Genomic DNA, 18,297 nt, shown 5'->3' on the forward strand with positions numbered 1-18,297 from the left:
CAGCTGGAAGCCCAGGAGGCTGCGCTGCATATATGTCTGAAAGGGGCACGCCCTTCAGTGATGCCCATGAGGCCACCACGCCCCGTGCAGAGTGCGCCCTGACAGCCGGAGGAATCGGAAAGCCACTGTACCTGTAGGCATGTAATATGGCCTCGACTATCCACTTGGATAGCCTCTGCTTAGAGAGCGCCAGACCCCTCGTCGGTCCTGTGTGGCACAGAAACAGGGCGTCACTCCTACGGAAGCCCTCTGTACGCGACACGTACACCCTGAGGGCGCGAACTGGGCACAAAAGTTCCGACCTCTCGCCATGGCCCGCCTCGAACGCCGCAAGGCTAAGGGGCTGGTTGACGAAGGTAGCAGAGAGGGTCTTCGGGAGGAAAGAGGGGTTAGGCCACAGGGTGACCCCACTGTCGCCGGAGTGCCACTGCAGGCACTCCCCACTGACTGACAACGCGTGTAGTTCCCCGACGCGCCTCGTTGATGTAATGGCCAGAAGAAAGGCAGTCTTCAGGGAGAGCCCTGAAACGTCTGCCGTGAGCAGGGGCTCAAAACGGTGCATCGCAGAGAGCCTGCAGCACCAAGTGAAGGTCCCATGTGGGTACCCGGCTCCGTCGGGGGGGTCTCAACCGGAGAGCACCCTTCAAGAAACGTGCCACCAAGGCGTGGGACCCCACGGTCCTTCCCCCAACTCTGGCATGCTGAGCAGAGATGGCAGCTGCATAGACCTTGATGGTGGCAGGGGTAAGACCCTTATCAAGGCAGAGACTGGCGGAACAGTCGAATGGTCGGCAGGGGGCAGCATGTAGGCTCCTCCCCCCGAGTTAAGCACCAGTTGGAGAAAAGCCTCCATCTGTTGGCATAGAGGGCATTGGTGGGGGGTGCCCGAGAGCTTGCAATGGTATTGACCACTGCCGGCTCACAAGGACCTCGCAGGGGGTCCGGCCCTTCGGCGGCCATACCCAGAGCTGCAGACGGGCTGGATCCGGGTGCCAGATCTGCCCTCCCAGCTGTGATAGCAGGTCAGTCCTCACTGGCAGGCACCAGGGGTCGCTGTTCAGAAGTTGCAGCAACTTGGGAACCACACTCGGCCCGGCCACTGGGGGGGCGACAAGCAGCAGCCCGTGGTGGTCCATCGCAACCCTGTGTAGGGTTGGCACGATCAGCAGCAGAGGGGGGGAGGCATACAGCAGTTGCCTCGGCCAAGCATGCGCCAGCGCATCCTGGCCCAGGGGACTGGGGCCGTGGAGGCTGAACCACAGAGGGCAGTGTGTCGACTCCTGGCAGGCAAAGAGGTCCACCTCTGCCCTGCCAAAACGTTCCCAGATGGCGAGAACCACCGCTGGGTTGAGTCTCCATTCCCCGGGATCAGGGTCCTGGCGGGAACAGCAGATCTGCTGCCCTGTTGGCAGTGCCTGGCAAGTACATGGCACGCAGGCTCAAGAGATGTCGATGGGCCCACCGCAGAAGTTGGCCAGCCACTTCCAAGCACTGGAGGGACTTTGTGCCTCCCTGGTGGTTGATGTAGTACACTACCGTGGCGTTGTCCGTCCGCACCAGAACGTGTCTGCCGGTCAGGCCTGGGAGGAAGTGCTGTAGGCCGAGGAACACAGCCCGTAGCTCCAGCACATTGATGTGCTGCACCCGTGCAGCACCGGGTGGAGGTGGAGACCGTTGAACCACCTCTGAAGCGGCGCAAGTCCAGAAGTCCCAGCGGGACCAGAGAGGAGGCTGCCGTAAGCATGCCCAGCAGGCGCTGAAAGGTCTTCAGGGCGAGTGACCTACCCCGTCCGAAGCGGCCAAGCAGTAGGCGGATGTTGTGGATCCTGGTCTGGGAGGGAGTTACCATCAATGACCTCGAATCCAGGTGCATGCCCAAGAAAGTCGTCTCCTGGCTAGGCACCAGCGAGCTCTTCTTGTAATTCACCCTGAGCCCCAGCTCTACGACATGCGAGAGCACAGTCGCGATGTTGGTGCGGGCCTGAGCTGCTGACCGTGAACAGACAAGCCAGTCGTCCAGGTAAGGCAGGACACGCAAACCCCTTGCCTGAAGTAGTGCCGATGCCGCACACCCGGTGAACACACGGGGTGCCAGCGATATCCCAAAGGGCAGAACATTGAACTCGAAAGCCTGGCCCTCGAAGGCAAACCGCAGGAACTGCCTGTGGTGTGGCACAATGGGAGCATGGAAGTAGGCGTCTTCAGGTCGAAGGTGACAAACCAGTCGCCCGCCTGGATGTGGTGTAAGACATCCACTGTACGCAGCATGCGGAATCTCATGGTCCTCAAGTGGGAATTGAGGGACCTCAGGTCGAGGATCGGGCGGATACCGCCGTCCTTCGGAACCAGAAAATACCTGGAGTAGAACCCACCTTGCTGTCTCTGCCTGTCGACGGGAGAGACTGCTCCTTTCTCCAGGAGGGTGGCGATTTCCTGCCGGGGGACGAGGGACTTCCCCGGATGGCTCACGGTGGTGTGTTTGACCCCATGAAACGTGGTGGATGGCGGCAGAACTGGATGCGGTAACCCTCGGTGAGGGTCACCAGCACCCAGGGGTCAACGCTCTCCAGCTTTGGAGCTGTTCGCTGGAAAAGCGGCCGACCGCCGGCGCGCTGATGTCAGCGCCGTCCAGAGCGCCCCCGTCGGTCACCATGGGGGCGACGAGGAGTGGACTGGGTGTAGGGGGCGGCACCGCGGGTCCGGGAGGTGGTGGGGCGGCGAAAGTCATCAACCCGTCTGGTCTCCTGGCGGGTGCGTGGCCGAGACAGAGTCGGTGTGGGCCCCCTGAAGGACTGGGCAGCATTGCCATGGTGGTGGGCCTGGCGGGGGCCAGCGAACTGCTGTTACGCCTAGATGACCTGGGCACTCCGATCCAGGGCTTGCTGAGTGGCTTCGCCAAACAGCTCCCCGGGGACAACAGGGAGAGAGTGCAGCACACGCCGGTCGGGCTCGGCCAGAGGGGACTGTGCCCGCCATATCTGCTGGCGGCCGAGGGTGAGATACGACATCAGCCGGCCCAGTTCCCGCGACGAGTAGGCAAAGGCCTGGAGCCGCGTCACACAGCTCCCGTGATGCCGCGCTCGTCCCCTCCAGCGTCTGGGGGTCCATGACACCTGGCTGGCAGAAGGGAACTTAAATAGGGCGAGAACGCTCCAAGTAAGTAGCCCAAAATAAACTATCAGGCGGAAATAAAAAATAAACGACCGGGCGAACACACCCGTGGTCGGGAATATTAACAAGGATGGTGCCGTGCGCTACAGAACTGATAAACAGCGGCGAGAAACACCGCTTTAATTTAAATGAATGAAGACCGCTTACCTGAGCGACAACAAACCGGCCTCCAGCAGCGAGGACACGCCTCGGAGGGCTAGTCAGCTAACTCCACCGAGCGAGAGCGCTCAGCTTAACGGAGTAACAACCAATACGAATATAACACACAAGACAGCCGGCCCGTGAGCAGGCCAGAGACAAGGCTACACAAAACAAGCGGTTGATAATATTAACAAGGATAGGCACTGTGCGCCACAGAACTGATAAACAGCGGTGAGAAACACCGCTTTAATTTAAATGAATGAAAGCCGCTTCTCAATGTTGGGCATCTGCAGGAGGCCATAGGTAGGGGTGTCCTGCATTGCCGCCAGGGCCCTGCAGTCACTAGGGAGGTGGGAAGGCATCTAGGGTCCGCCCAACACCTCTGTAACTCCTCGATGTATGAGGCCGAGGGCGGAACAGACAACGAGGAAGGCTATGTGGGACCTCTGAAGAAAGCACTCTGATGCTGGGCCACCGGGGCGTGTCCAACCCCAGACGGGCCAATGCAGCCCTCAGCGTTGGCTGGATGGATGAGCATCCGCCTTCCGACGCTGCCACGGTGCCATGGCTGGTGACCTGGGAACCGGCCGGAGAGGTGGAGCCGTGACCATCGGACCCACCGCAGTCAAAGCTCTCCGAAGCCCGGATCGACAGTTCATCCAGGCCGCGTGCATCAACGGCCGGTGACAGAAGCGGTGGTGATGGTGAACAGTCGGGCTGCCAGGCAGAAGGGGTGGCTGCGGGAACACTGCCCCCTGTGGCGGAGGCTGAAGATTCGCCAGGAGGGCCTTCATCTCCTCCATCTCGGTGGACATCACCTCCACCTTCTGAGCCAAATCACCCGAGCGCTTCTTTTTCGCCTTAGAAGCGAAGACGTGTGGGGGAACCCACGGCGCTTGCTGGGCCCCGCTGCTGCAGCCGACACCGTGTCCTGTCCCCCCGAGGCCCGGGGGATGTCAGATGGAGAATCCGGCCGAGCCAGCCTGGCGGTCCGCGCAGCCACGCTCAGGCACATGCAGTCTGCGCAGGCCATGCCCGTCAGCCCCTGCCGCAGGTGATCAATACCCAGGCATGAGGGGCACTCGCGGTGGCCGTCCTCCGGTTCGAGGGGGACCGGCAGTTGGCGCAGCGAGAGAAGAGGTCCATGACGCCTGGCTGGCAGAAGGGAACTTAAAAAATAGGGCGAGAACACCCCAAGTAAGCAGCCCAAAATAAACAATCAGGCGGTAATGAAAAACGACCGGGCGAACACACCCATGGTCGGGAATATTAACAAGGATAGGCGCCGTGCGCCACAGCACTGATAAGCAGCGGCGAGAAACACCGTTTTAATTTAGATGAATGAAAACCGCTTACCTGGGCGACAACAAGCCAGCCTCCAGCGGCGAGGACACCGCCCCGGAGGGCTAGTCAGCTAACTCCACCGAGCGAGGGCGCTCAGCTTAACGGAGTAACAATACGAATACAACCCACAAGACCGCCGGCCTGTGAGCAGGCCGGAGACAAGGCTATACAAAATAAGGCGGTTAATAATATTAACAAAGATAGGCGCAGTGCGCCACAGAACTGATAAACAGCGGCGAGGAACACCGCTTTAAATTAAATAAATGAAAACCGCTTACCTGAATGAGGACAAGCCAGCCTCCAGCGGTGAGGACACCGCCCCGGAGGACTAATCAGCTAACTCCACCGAGCGAGGGCGCTCAGCTTAACGGAGTAACAAACAATACAACACACAAGACCGCCGGCCTGTGAGCAGGCCGGAGACAAGGCTACACAAAATAAGGCGGTTAATAATATTAACAAGATAGGCGCAGTGCGCCACAGAACTGATAAACAGCGGCGAGAAACACCGCTTTAAATTAAATGAATGAAAACCGCTTACCTGAATGAAGACAAGCCGGCCTCCAGCGGTGAGGACACCGCCCTGGAGGACTAATCAGCTAACTCCACCGAGCGAGAGCGCTCAGCTTAACGGAGTAATAAATCAATACGAATACAACACACAAGACAGCCGGCCTGTGAACAGGCCGGCGGCGAGGCTACACAAAACAAGGTGGTTAATAATATTAACAAGGATAGGCGCCGAGCGCCGCAGAACTGATAAACAGCGGCGAGAGGAACGCCGCTTTAATTTAAATAAATGAAACCCGCTTACCTGAAGCGAAAACAAGCCGGCCTCCAGCGGTGAGGACACCGCCCCGGAGGGCTAATCAGCTAACTCCACCGAGCGAGAGCGCTCAGCTTACGGAGTAATAAATCAATACGAATATAACGACAAGAAGAAAGGAGTTGGTGGACTTAGCGCAGTTTCTTGGAGGGTGCATAAGCACAGCCCCAACCCTACGGGTAACGAAACTACCACAGCGCTTTGTCCAAATTTCAATCCAACTCGCAACCTGCAAACGCGAGAAGATGTAAGAGGTCACTTCCTGGGTTTACCGGTCTTTTATGCCGGGGTCACGGGGTGACGTCACCCAGGTCACACGTGACTTTGTTGTTACTATTACTCGACCTGCACGTTCGTGTGATGGATATCCATGTGCTGAAAGCACCGCCTCTGGCGGTCAGTAGAAACGAAATAGAACCACTGAGCAACTGTTCTCATTGACATTAGAGCAGCGATAAACAGTCGTTCACTCACCAGCTGTTACCATAGAAACGATAACGTATTAGAACGAGGGCATTAATATAAACCTGTGATTGGCAGCTGCACTACTGTCAGAGCTGCTGTTATAGAAAACTAATCAACACCTTCTGACCAATCACAATCCAGAACTCCACAGCGCTGTGGGACAATTTAATAAACACTACAAGCAGAATCTTTTAGTCGATATACGTAAAACCATTTGATGGTGTTTTTTGAGCCTTTAATCACAGAACTAAATGTATAAATGTTTTCACACAGATGCGCTTGCAGATCAATGCTGTTTCAGTTACTACAAGAGCCCAATCCCTGCAAATATCATTACAGCGTATAAATTAACAAGCCTTTGGAGTAAAAACCCTGGAATCATGTAAGCTTTCAGCCCCTCATTTATTTTTTATTCATTTCAGTTAATATTAAAAAGTTTATTTCCATGTCAGTCATTGCTTTATGGTTGTGTATAATATAATATTAACTTTAATAGATTATCATTTTAAATGATGTTGGAGGTTTGGGACGTGTGAGAGTGTTTGAGTTTCTGATTTTATTGCAGTTTAACACTGATGTAAATCTTCTCTCTCCTCTGCAGCTTTACTCTAAATAACGGCCAAAAGGTGTGTGCACATCCTGAAGATGAGTGGGTGAAGAGGGTCATGGAACTAATGGACCAGCGCGAGTTTACAACCACTGACGCCGGGACCACTCATCAGAAAACGAGTGGGTGAAGAGGGTCATAGAAACAAATTGACGACCGAGTTTAAAAACCTGTCCTAATCTCAGCTATAATGTTTAAATCCTCTCTCCAGTTATAACCAATTATTTTGATTAATATTAAACAAAATGCACTATTTATGCATTTAAACAGAAGGAATTAAGTTTTTCACTGTATATCCGAATTGAAAATTTTTTTAAAAAAACTTTTGCTTTAATTCGTCTCGCAGTGTTTATCTGAATTGAACCACAGGCAGTGGGGATTAGTTTTATTTTCAGACATATTAAAGGGCATTTTCTATCACAGATTATGGCTTTTTTTTATCAGTTACATTTTCAAGAAAACAATGTTGGTCACATTCCAAGACATTTCATTGTTCATGTCATCTTTGATCGACTCTGACAATTTAAAAAAATGTTTTTTGCTCATTAGTATCTTTAATTCTTCCACATTATTTTTTCTTCTGTATCGCTTCCTGTTTAGCTGCCACATTATGTTTAATTTGTCCATATTTGCATGCAGTACATACACACATTGAACTATCACTATAAAAAATGGATATCAATCTGTGGCAGCCGGGGCGTGGTCAAGCGTCGGTCTGTGAATGGAGGGCGGAGTCAGGGAACGTAATTGGCAGAATCACTGCACCTGATGGGAATTAACCTGTGTTGGTGTGTCTCCCCCAGTGACCGCGCCCTGTAAGAGGAAGGGAGCTCTCTCCCCAACCAGAGCGCTTGTGACTGGGAAAGTATAAAGTAGAAGCTGAAAAGCTAAAATAAGAATTGTTTACGAGAACAATTACATTGGAAATGAATGCGGGTCTATTTAGACCCACATTCATTTCCAATGTAATTCCAAGCATTAATGTTATATTCACTCTCACAACTTCTAAAACCAATACAATTAATCCCATTATACTTATAAAAGTAATTATTTAGGTACTCCTTAATGTAAGGAAAGTGATTTTTTATTTTTCTACATGGATTTGGAATTACTACACTAATTTCTAGACATGGGTCTAAAAAGACCCGCATTCATTTATAATGGAAATGTAAGTTGTTGTTGTTTTTTTCCAGTTACAACTTCCACAATTATTATATTTTAAATAGGAAATGGATTAAAATGTCATAAATTAGGTAGTTTTCTATGTACAACACTATTATTTATTTTATATATTATAAACAAGCACAGACAAATAATTGATCTATTATTGCAGACATGGATCTAAAGTGACTCACATTAGGAACTAAAATATATTTGCAACTGTTTCCAGTCAGGAACACAAATACTGCGGACCACTGTTGATCACTGTTGACCTGTTGATTGTGAAGAATCAGAACTTCAAAACTCCAAAATGACATGCCATCCGACATGCCATCCGTAATCATGCCTCACATGAGGAGGCGACTGGAGACCAGTCTCCATCTGCAGAAGCATGTCATTCAGGCAATGGAGATGTGTGGCTTACAGAGGCAGTTCATCCAGCCACAGGAGCCAAACCGTGTCTTGCAGAGTAAGAGAAAGAGGTGCAGCCTGTGTCCCTATGCGCGAGACAAAAAAAGTGTCTCACTCATGCTCCCGATGTGCACGGCCTGTGTGCAAAGAACACAAATTCACTCAGGTGATTTGTGAAATGTGCAAGAACTGAGAAAGCTGTAACAATGTAGGTCAATACTGACCTTTTCCCATGATTATATGCAGTTTTACTTAGTGTATTTACATACCAGGTCCGTTTTATAGTGGTTCACTGACATTATCAATTTACTGTTTAGTATTCATATTTTACAATCTCAGTCACAGTCATTTTACTGTTTTACATGTTTTATGTAAAACATTCAGAATTCATTCAGAATTCCTTCAGAATTATAGAATCAGAATTATATTCATTCAGAATTATTTCTGAATATGTCATTCAGAAAATAAGTTCTTGTTACAGTAAGTCTTTGAATAAACTCTTTTCATGCAATGCTCCGAATCAATGTATTGTTTTATACTTTTAAATAATTTAAATATCATAAGTCAGATATGAAATAATTGTAATTTTGAATGATTTAGAAGTCCCAGACAGGGGCCATTTGGCCTTTTTACCTAGAAAACCCACAAGAGGGCCAATTGGCCCCAAGTCCTCCCTGTAGACATTCATTTTGTTATGGAAATGTGGCTGTTAGTTACCTTACAGCTTAGAAATGAAATCTTACAATGCCTGTTGAATGTTGAATCTCTGCATCTTCGTTCCTTGGAGAGGAGCTTCTTTCACCACAAAATTCTTGAGGGAACTGAAGCGATAGTCCATGTGCACTGAGGTATTTATCCATCAAACAATTGTCTGGTTGCAGTCACATGAGTCGTTATGGTCACATGGGACATTCACATGTTCACATTTTAGAATAGAATGTGTTTTTATTCCTCATTCTCACATTCACACAGAAGTAGCCAACATGACTTCACCACTGAAGTGTGAAGTGTGTGAAATGTGACCTCCTCACCCCACACACTGCCACTAACAGCCTCATTACCATAACAAAATGAGTGATTAGTGTATTGGGGAAAAGCGGTCGGGCCAAATGGCCCCTATGTGGGTCTTCTAGGTAGACAGAAAAATGCTGGGACTGCTATACATTTTTGCCAAAGAAAATACTGCAAAGAACTGATCCTTGAACAGTATTACATAGAAAATGAAAGCGGGTCTTTTTAGATCCATGTGTCTAAATAATACATAATTATGTAAAATGTCTTCTACTTCAAAGAGTAACCATAAAGTATGAAAATTAAGTATTGGTGCTGGGAATAAATACTCCATAAATCATAAAAAGATACATTATTGCATGAGGAATCAAGATCATTTTACAATATAGCTAAGAAAAACTAAGCCTTTGGTGAAATTGCATAGAAAATGAATACGGGTCTTTTTAGACCCATGTTATGCATTAAAGGGGTATTAACAAAAAAGGTATTTTTACGTAAAATGCAATGATGCCAAAAATGAAATGAAGCTTTCTAAGGGACATAAACAAGTCAATTGAGGAATTAATGGAGTATTGAGCAAAAAAAATGTATTATGATAAAGATATAGAAAATTTTAAACTCTGCCGGGTCTATTTAGACCCATCTTATGCACTAATTAAACGATTACTACAGTGGTGTTGAAACCTGGGATGCCAGAACTGAGTTCTCATAAACTCTTTTTATTTTAGCTTTTCAGCTTCTACTGTGGGGCGGCACGGTGGTGTAGTGGTTAGCGCTGTCACCTCACAGCAAGAAGGTTCCGGGTTCGATCCCCGTGGCCGGCGAGGGCCTTTCTGTGCGGAGTTTGCATGTTCTCCCCGTGTCCGCGTGGGTTTCCTCCGGGTGCTCCGGTTTCCTCCACAGTCCAAAGACATGCAGGTTAGGTTAACTGGTGACTCTAAATTGACCGTAGGTGTGAATGTGAGTGTGAATGGTTGTCTGTGTCTATGTGTCAGCCCTGTGATGACCTGGCGACTTGTCCAGGGTGTACCCCGCCTTTCGCCCGTAGTCAGCTGGGATAGGCTCCAGCTTGCCTGCGACCCTGTAGAACAGGATAAAGCGGCTACAGATAATGAGATGAGTTTAATGCAGTGAGATGATTTTGTATTAAAGTATTAAATGCTTATCAGATCTTTCTTATCAGAGCTGAAAACCACAGCAGGCTGTTCTGTAGAAGAGGGGCGTTTCTTTTTCTCTTCGTCAAAGTGGAACTTTTTTGTCACCATCAAACACCCAGACCACACCCTCACCCTCTTACCAGCTTATATTAAGTCAAGATTCAGGTGATATCTGCATTAATACCATTGTTTGCATTGTGACCTTCATCTTCATCATCACCATCATCATCAGCAGTCATGTTCTCTCGTTCTCTCCTGCTGGTTCTGCTGGTTCTTGTCTTCCTTCAGTCCTTCACATTGGCCGGGAGTAAGATAAAGTTAATCATTTTTATAATATTTATTTAATATATTTTCATGAATTGAGTTCCTTGTGTACTTTGACTTCTTTAAAATAAACTAGACTGGTGTTGTTACTCGCTACCACTCTCCTGCTTTATAATGGTACTGAATTTCCTAAAAAGACGACCAGGCTGCTGAAAATAACCAGTGTTAATAAACCACTGTGTGTTTGTCACACTGTTACAGTGAATTACTGAGTGACAGGGTGGTGTGATGAAGCAGAGCTCCTGTTCCCACCCTGAAGTTGATTATTTTCCTGTAATAGTGCATCCCCAAGTGTTTCATTCCTCTGAATCCAAACCAGTTTACAAACTGTTCCAACATCACATCATAAGAGGGTTAAGGGCCTTGCTCAGGGGCCCAGCAGTAGCAGCTTGGTGGTGGTGAGATCTGAAATCACGAGCCTCTGATCGGTCGTCCAACATTTAAACCACTGAGCAACTGTTCTCACTGACATTAGAGCAGCGATAAACAGTCGTTCACTCACCAGCTGTTACCATAGAAACGATAACGTATTAGAACGAGGGCATTAATATAAACCTGTGATTGGCAGCTGCACTACTGTCAGAGCTGCTGTTATAGAAAACTAATCAACACCTTCTGACCAATCACAATCCAGAACTCCACAGCGCTGTGGGACAATTTAATAAACACTACAAGCAGAATCTTTTAGTCGATATACGTAAAACCATTTGATGGTGTTTTTTGAGCCTTTAATCACCGAACTAAAATGTTTTCACACAGATGCGAATGGACTAGGTCAATGCTGTTTCAGTTACTACAAGAGCCCAATCCCTGCAAATATCATTACAGCGTATAAAGTAACAAGCCTTCAGTGCAAAAAACCTGGAGTCATGTAAGCTTTCAGCCCCTCATTTATTTTTTATTCATTTCAGTTAATATTAAAAAGTTTATTTCTGTGTCCTTCATTGCTTTATGGTTGTGTATAATATCATATTAACTTTAATAGATTATCATTTTAAATGATGTTGGAGGTTTGGGACGTGTGAGAGTGTTTGAGTTTCTGATTTTATTGCAGTTTAACACTGATGTAAATCATCTCTCTCCTCTGCAGCTTTACTCTAAAGAACGGCAAAAAGACGTGTGCACATCCTGAAGACGAGTGGGTGAAGAGGGTCATGGAACTAATGGACCAGCGCGAGTTTACAACCACTGACGCCGGGACCACTCATCAGAAAACGAGTGGGTGAAGAGGGTCATAGAAACAAATTGACGAGCGAGTTTAAAAACCTGTCCTAATCTCAGCTATAATGTTTAAATCCTCTCTCCAGTTATAACCAATTATTTTGATTAATATTAAACAAAATGCACTGTTTATGCATTTAAACAGAAGGAATGAAGTTTTTCACTGTATATCCGAATTGAAAATTTTTAAAAAAAAACTTTTGCTTTAATTCGTCTCGCAGTGTTTATCTGAATTCAGGGGCGCAGATAGGATTTTTGAACTGGGGGGGACTGAGCTGTCAGCAAATGGTTCCATTTTGTGTGTAATATATATGTTTGTGTATATATATATATATATATACTACCGTTCAAAAGTTTGGGGGCACTTTGAAATGTCCTTATTTTTGAAAGAAAAGCACTGTTCTTATCAATGAAGATCACTTTAAACTAATCAGAAATCCACTCTATACATTGCTAATGTGGTAAATGACTATTCTAGCTGCAAATGTCTGGTTTTTGGTGCAATATCTCCATAGGTGTATAGAGGCCCATTTCCAGCAACTCTCACTCCAGTGTTCTAATGGTACAATGTGTTTGCTCATTGCCTCAGAAGGCTAATGGATGATTAGAAAACCCTTGTACAATCATGTTAGCACAGCTGAAAACAGTTGAGCTCTTTAGAGAAGCTATAAAACTGACCTTCCTTTGAGCAGATTGAGTTTCTGGAGCATCACATTTGTGGGGTCGATTAAATGCTCAAAATGGCCAGAAAAATGTCTTGACTATATTTTCTATTCATTTTACAACTTATGGTGGGAAATAAAAGTGTGACTTTTCATGGAAAACACAAAATTGTCTGGGTGACCCCAAACTTTTGAACGGTAGTGTGTATACATGTTATTTCACCTCCCTCACTGCCATCACCAGGAACTACCTGCAGGCCAGGACAATGATAACATTTTAACATAGCCTATGGAAATCCAAAGTTTACACATCATCACGCACAGAAATTGCAAAACTGCAAAACTAGTTTTAAAACCACTAAGTTCCAACTGTTAACCATAGCGAGAGGCTGGGCTACGCGTGTGTGTGTAAAGTGTAAACCAGTGCATCCTGACTTTCTAACTATGCCTGTGTGTTGCGTGAGCGGCAGTCAGTCAACAACTCTTCGCAAAGTTTCCTTATGAAACAATATGCTCGCTGAAATTATGGCAGGGAACGCCAGATTAAACATTAAAACTGCCTTCTGAGCACTGTATCTACAGGCTGCCACCGAAAGAAGGAGGCTACCAGAAAGGCATCTCTACTCCGTACGATTTTACTTTCACTACGACATTACTTTGAACAGACTATCAAAAAATTGCAAGGTGATATGATAAAGTAAGGCACAGTTTACTTACAGTCGTTGTTTTTTTTTTTTTTGAAAAAACGATGCAATCGTTTTCTGCCTTTTGGCACCCTTCATCATGCCGTGTTGGGGTCCTGAACTAGGAGGCTAATATCCCTGATATACCTGTCAAACTTGTGGGTAACCATAGCAACCAAGCTCGAGCTCGCAACCTGTGCAGTCTGCGCAGTTGCAACTATGTATGTATTTCGAGGACCACAATGGAAATAAGTATTTTTACTTTTTGTGTTATCCTCCGCAATATTTATATTTATATGTTCACATGTTATGTATATGTTTCTATTGCGAAATAAATCAATAAAAAAAATGTACTGCTGTGCACCTCAATAAACCGAATGGTAATTAGTCTTTTGATTTTTCCGTGAGGTTTGCCTTATGCAAAGAAAGACAGCATAGACGTTTTTCCTCCCTATAAGTGTGGGGGACCGAACGAGGTGAATTTAAATCTGGGTGGGACGAATCCCCCCCGTCCCCCCCTCTATCTGCGCCCGTGTCTGAATTGAACCACAGGCAGTGGGGATTAGTTTTATTTTCAGACATATTAAAGGGCATTTTCTATCACAGATTATGGCTTTTTTTTATCAGTTACATTTTCAAGAAAACAATGGTCACATTCCAAGACATTTCATTGTTCATGTCATCTTTGATCACCTCTGACAATTTAAAAAAATGTTTTTTGCTCATTAGTATCTTTAATTCTTCCACATTATTTTTTCTTCTGTATCGCTTCCTGTTTAGCTGCCACATTATGTTTAATTTGTCCATATTTACATGCAGTACATACACACATTGAACTATCACTATAAAAAATGGATATCAATCTGTGGCAGCCGGGGCGTGGTCAAGCGTCGGTCTGTGAATGGAGGGTGGAGTTAGGGAAGGTAATTGGCAGAATCACTGCACCTGATGGGAATTAACCTGTGTTGGTGTGTCTCCCCCAGTGACCGCACCCTGTAAGACAGGGGTGTCAAACCTGATCCATAAAGGGCCGTGTGGCTGCAGGTTTTCATTCCAGCCATGCAGCAGCACCCTGATTTGGCTTATTCAATCAACTGACACACCCACCCTTTAATCAAGGGTGGGTGTGGCTGCAAGTATTTGACTGTGTGAAGACAGTTCAGTTGATTGAATGAGCCAAGTCAGGTGTGCTGCTGCATGGCTGGAATGAAAACCTGCAGCCACAAGGCCCTTTATGGATCAGGTTTGACACCCCTGCTAAGAGGAAGGGAGCTCTCTCCCCAACCAGAGCGCTTGTGATTGGGAGAGTATAAAGTAGAAGCTGAAAAGCTAAAATAAAAATTGTTTACGAGAACTCAGTTCTGGCCTGCCGTGCTTCTGTGCTCCACCCACCTTAAACGATTTCTACAGTGGTGCTGAAACCCAGCAGGCCAGAACTGAGTTCTCATAAACTCTTTTTATTTTAGCTTTTCAGCTTCTACTGTGGGGCGGCATGGTGGTGTAGTGGTTAGCACTGTCGCCTCACAGCAAGATGGTTCCGGGTTCGATCCCCGTGGCCGGCGAGGGCCTTTCTGTGCGGAGTTTGCATGTTCTCCCTGTGTCCGCGTGGGTTTCCTCCGGGTGCTCCGGTTTCCCCCACAGTCCAAAGACATGCAGGTTAGGTTAACTGGTGACTCTAAATTGAGCGTAGGTGTGAATGTGAGTGTGAATGGTTGTCTGTGTCTATGTGTCAGCCCTGTGATGACCTGGCGACTTGTCCAGGGTGTACCCCGCCTTTCGCCCGTAGTCAGCTGGGATAGGCTCCAGCTTGCCTGCGACCCTGTAGAACAGGATAAAGCGGCTACAGATAATGAGATGAGTTTAATGCAGTGAGATGATTTTGTATTAAAGTATTAAATGCTTATCAGAGCTGAAAACCACAGCAGGCTGTTCTGTAGAAGAGGGGCGTTTCTTTTTCTCTTCGTCAAAGTGGAACTTTTTTTGTCACCATCAAACACCCAGACCACACCCTCACCCTCTTACCAGCTTATATTAACTCAAGATTCAGGTGATATCTGCATTAATACCATTGTTTGCATTGTGACCTTCATCTTCATCATCGCCATCATCATCATCAGCAGTCATGTTCTCTCGTTCTCTTCTGCTGGTTCTTGTCTTCCTTCAGTCCTTCACATTGGCCGGGAGTAAGATAAAGTTAATCATTTTTATAATATTTATTTAATATATTTTCATGAATTGAGTTCCTTGTGTACTTTGACTTCTTTAAAATAAACTAGACTGGTGTTGTTACTCGCCACCACTCCCCTGCTTTTATAATGATACTGAATTTCCTGAAAAGACAACCAGGCTGCTGAAAATAACCAGCGTTAATAAACCACTGTGTGTTTGTCACACTGTTACAGTGAATTACTGAGTGACAGGGTGGTGTGATGAAGCAGAGCTCCTGTTCCCACCCTGAAGTTGATTATTTTCCTGTAATAGTGCATCCCCAAGTGTTTCATTCCTCTGAAACCAAACCAGTTTACAAACTGTTCCAACATTACATCATAAGAGGGTTAAGGGCCTTGCTCAGGGGCCCAGCAGTAGCAGCTTGGTGGTGGTGAGATCTGAAATCACGAGCCTCTGATCGGTCGTCCAACATTTAAACCACTGAGCAACTGTTCTCATTGACATTAGAGCAGCGATAAACAGTCGTTCACTCACCAGCTGTTACCATAGAAACGATAACGTATTAGAACGAGGGCATTAATATAAACCTGTGATTGGCAGCTGCACTACTGTCAGAGCTGCTGTTATAGAAAACTAATCAACACCTTCTGACCAATCACAATCCAGAACTCCACAGCGCTGTGGGACAATTTAATAAACACTACAAGCAGAATCTTTTAGTCGATATACGTAAAACCATTTGATGGTGTTTTTTGAGCCTTTAATCACAGAACTAAATGTATAAATGTTTTCACACAGATGCGTATGAGCAAACTCAATGCTGTTTCAGTTACTACAAGAGACCAATCCCTGCAGATACCATTACAGCGTATAAAGTAACAAGCCTTCAGTGCAAAAAACCTGGAGTCATGTAAGCTTTCAGCCGCTCATTTATATTTTATTAATTTCAGTTAATATTAAAAAGTTTATTTCTGTGTCAGTCATTGCTTTATGGTTGTGTATAATATAATATTAACTTTAATAGATTATCATTTTAAATGATGTTGGAGGTTTGGGACGTGTGAGAGTGTTTGAGTTTCTGATGTTATTGCAGTTTAACACTGATGTAAATCTTCTCTCTCCTCTGCAGCTTTACTCTAAAGAACGGCAAAAAGACGTGTGCACATCCTGAAGACGAGTGGGTGAAGAGGGTCATGGAACTAATGGACCAGCGCGAGTTTACAACCACTGACGCCGGGACCACTCATCAGAAAACGAGTGGGTGAAGAGGGTCATAGAAACAAATTGACGAGCGAGTTTAAAAACCTGTCCTAATCTCAGCTATAATGTTTAAATCCTCTCTCCAGTTATAACCAATTATTTTGATTAATATTAAACAAAATGCACTGTTTATGCATTTAAACAGAAGGAATGAAGTTTTTCACTGTATATCCGATTTGAAAAAAATAAAAAAACCCTTTTGCTTTAATTTGTCTTGCAGTGTTTATCTGAATTGAACCACAGGCAGTGGGGATTAATTTTATTTTCAGACATATTAAAGGGCATTTTCTATCACAGATTATGGCTTTTTTATCAGTTACATTTTCAAGAAAACAATGTTGGTCACATTCCAAGACATTTCATTGTTCATGTCATCTTTGATCACCTCTGACAATTAAAAAAATCTTTTTTGCTCATTAGTATCTTTAATTCTTCCGCATTATTTTCTCTTCTGTATCGCTTCCTGTTTAGCTGCCACATTATGTTTAATTTGTCCATATTTACATGCAGTACATACACATATTGAACTATCACTATAAAAAATGTATATCAATCTGTGGCAGCCGGGGCGTGGTCAAGCGTCGGTCTGTGAATGGAGGGCGGAGTCAGGGAAGGTAAGTGGCAGAATCACTGCACCTGATGGGAATTAACCTGTGTTGGTGTGTCTCCCCCAGTGACCGCGCCCTGTAAGAGGAAGGGAGCTCTCTCCCCAACCAGAGCGCTTGTAATTGGGAGAGTATAAAGTAGAAGCTGAAAAGCTAAAATAAAAATTGTTGACGAGAACTCAGTTCTGGCCTGCCGTGCTTCTGTGCTCCACCCACCTTAAACGATTTCTACAGTGGTGCTGAAACCCAGCAGGCCAGAACTGAGTTCTCATAAACTCTTTTTATTTTAGCTTTTCAGCTTCTACTGTGGGGCGGCACAGTGGTGTAGTGGTTAGCGCTGTCGCCTCACAGCAAGAAGGTCCGGGTTCGGTCCCCATGGCTGGCAAGGGCCTTTCTGTGCGGAGTTTGCATGTTCTCCCCGTGTCCACGTGGGTTTCCTCCGGGTGCTCCGGTTTCCCCCACAGTCCAAAGACATGCAGGTTAGGTTAACTGGTGACTCTAAATTGAGCGTAGGTGTGAATGTGAGTGTGAATGGTTGTCTGTGTCTATGTGTCAGCCCTGTGATGACCTGGCGACTTGTCCAGGGTGTACCCCGCCTTTTGCCCATAGTCAGCTGGGATAGGCTTCAGCTTGCCTGCGACCCTGTAAAACAGGATAAAGCGGCTACAGATAATGAGATGAGCTTCTACTGTACACTCTCCCAGTCACAAACATTCTGGTTGGGGAGAGAGCTCCCTTCCTCTGCTCTCCCTCTCCTCTAATAGGGCGCGGTCACTGGGAAACACATAAACACAGGTGCAGTGATTCTGCCACTTACCTTCCCTGATTCCGCCCTCCATTCACAGACTGACTCTTTACCATGCACCCGCTGCCACGCAATCTTTAATAAATATAAAACAATTCTCAGCAAACTGCTGTGGGGAAAGTAAAAAACCCTTTGGGACATGCTTCAGGATCATCGTCAGGGTGGTTATAGTAACTCTGTGTCAGGAAATCAGAGTGCAGGAGGATGCAATTGCAGCTAGAAGTTTATTAAACACAGGCAGGCAAATCCAAAATGTAATATCAGAAGAGCAAAA

General features: G+C 46.2%; 1 long non-coding RNA gene across 1 annotated transcript; it reads left to right on the forward strand.

Moving 5' to 3' along the window:
- Positions 1-15,576: 15,576 nt before the first annotated feature.
- On the forward strand, positions 15,577-16,909 carry LOC132889643 (uncharacterized). The gene is made up of 2 exons (XR_009655080.1): positions 15,577-16,263; positions 16,483-16,909. It is a non-coding gene; the product is annotated as an uncharacterized LOC132889643 (long non-coding RNA).
- Positions 16,910-18,297: the final 1,388 nt, after the last annotated feature.

Source organism: Neoarius graeffei, chromosome 1, assembly GCF_027579695.1.
Source record: "Neoarius graeffei isolate fNeoGra1 chromosome 1, fNeoGra1.pri, whole genome shotgun sequence".
NCBI classification, from domain to species: Eukaryota; Metazoa; Chordata; class Actinopteri; order Siluriformes; family Ariidae; genus Neoarius; species Neoarius graeffei.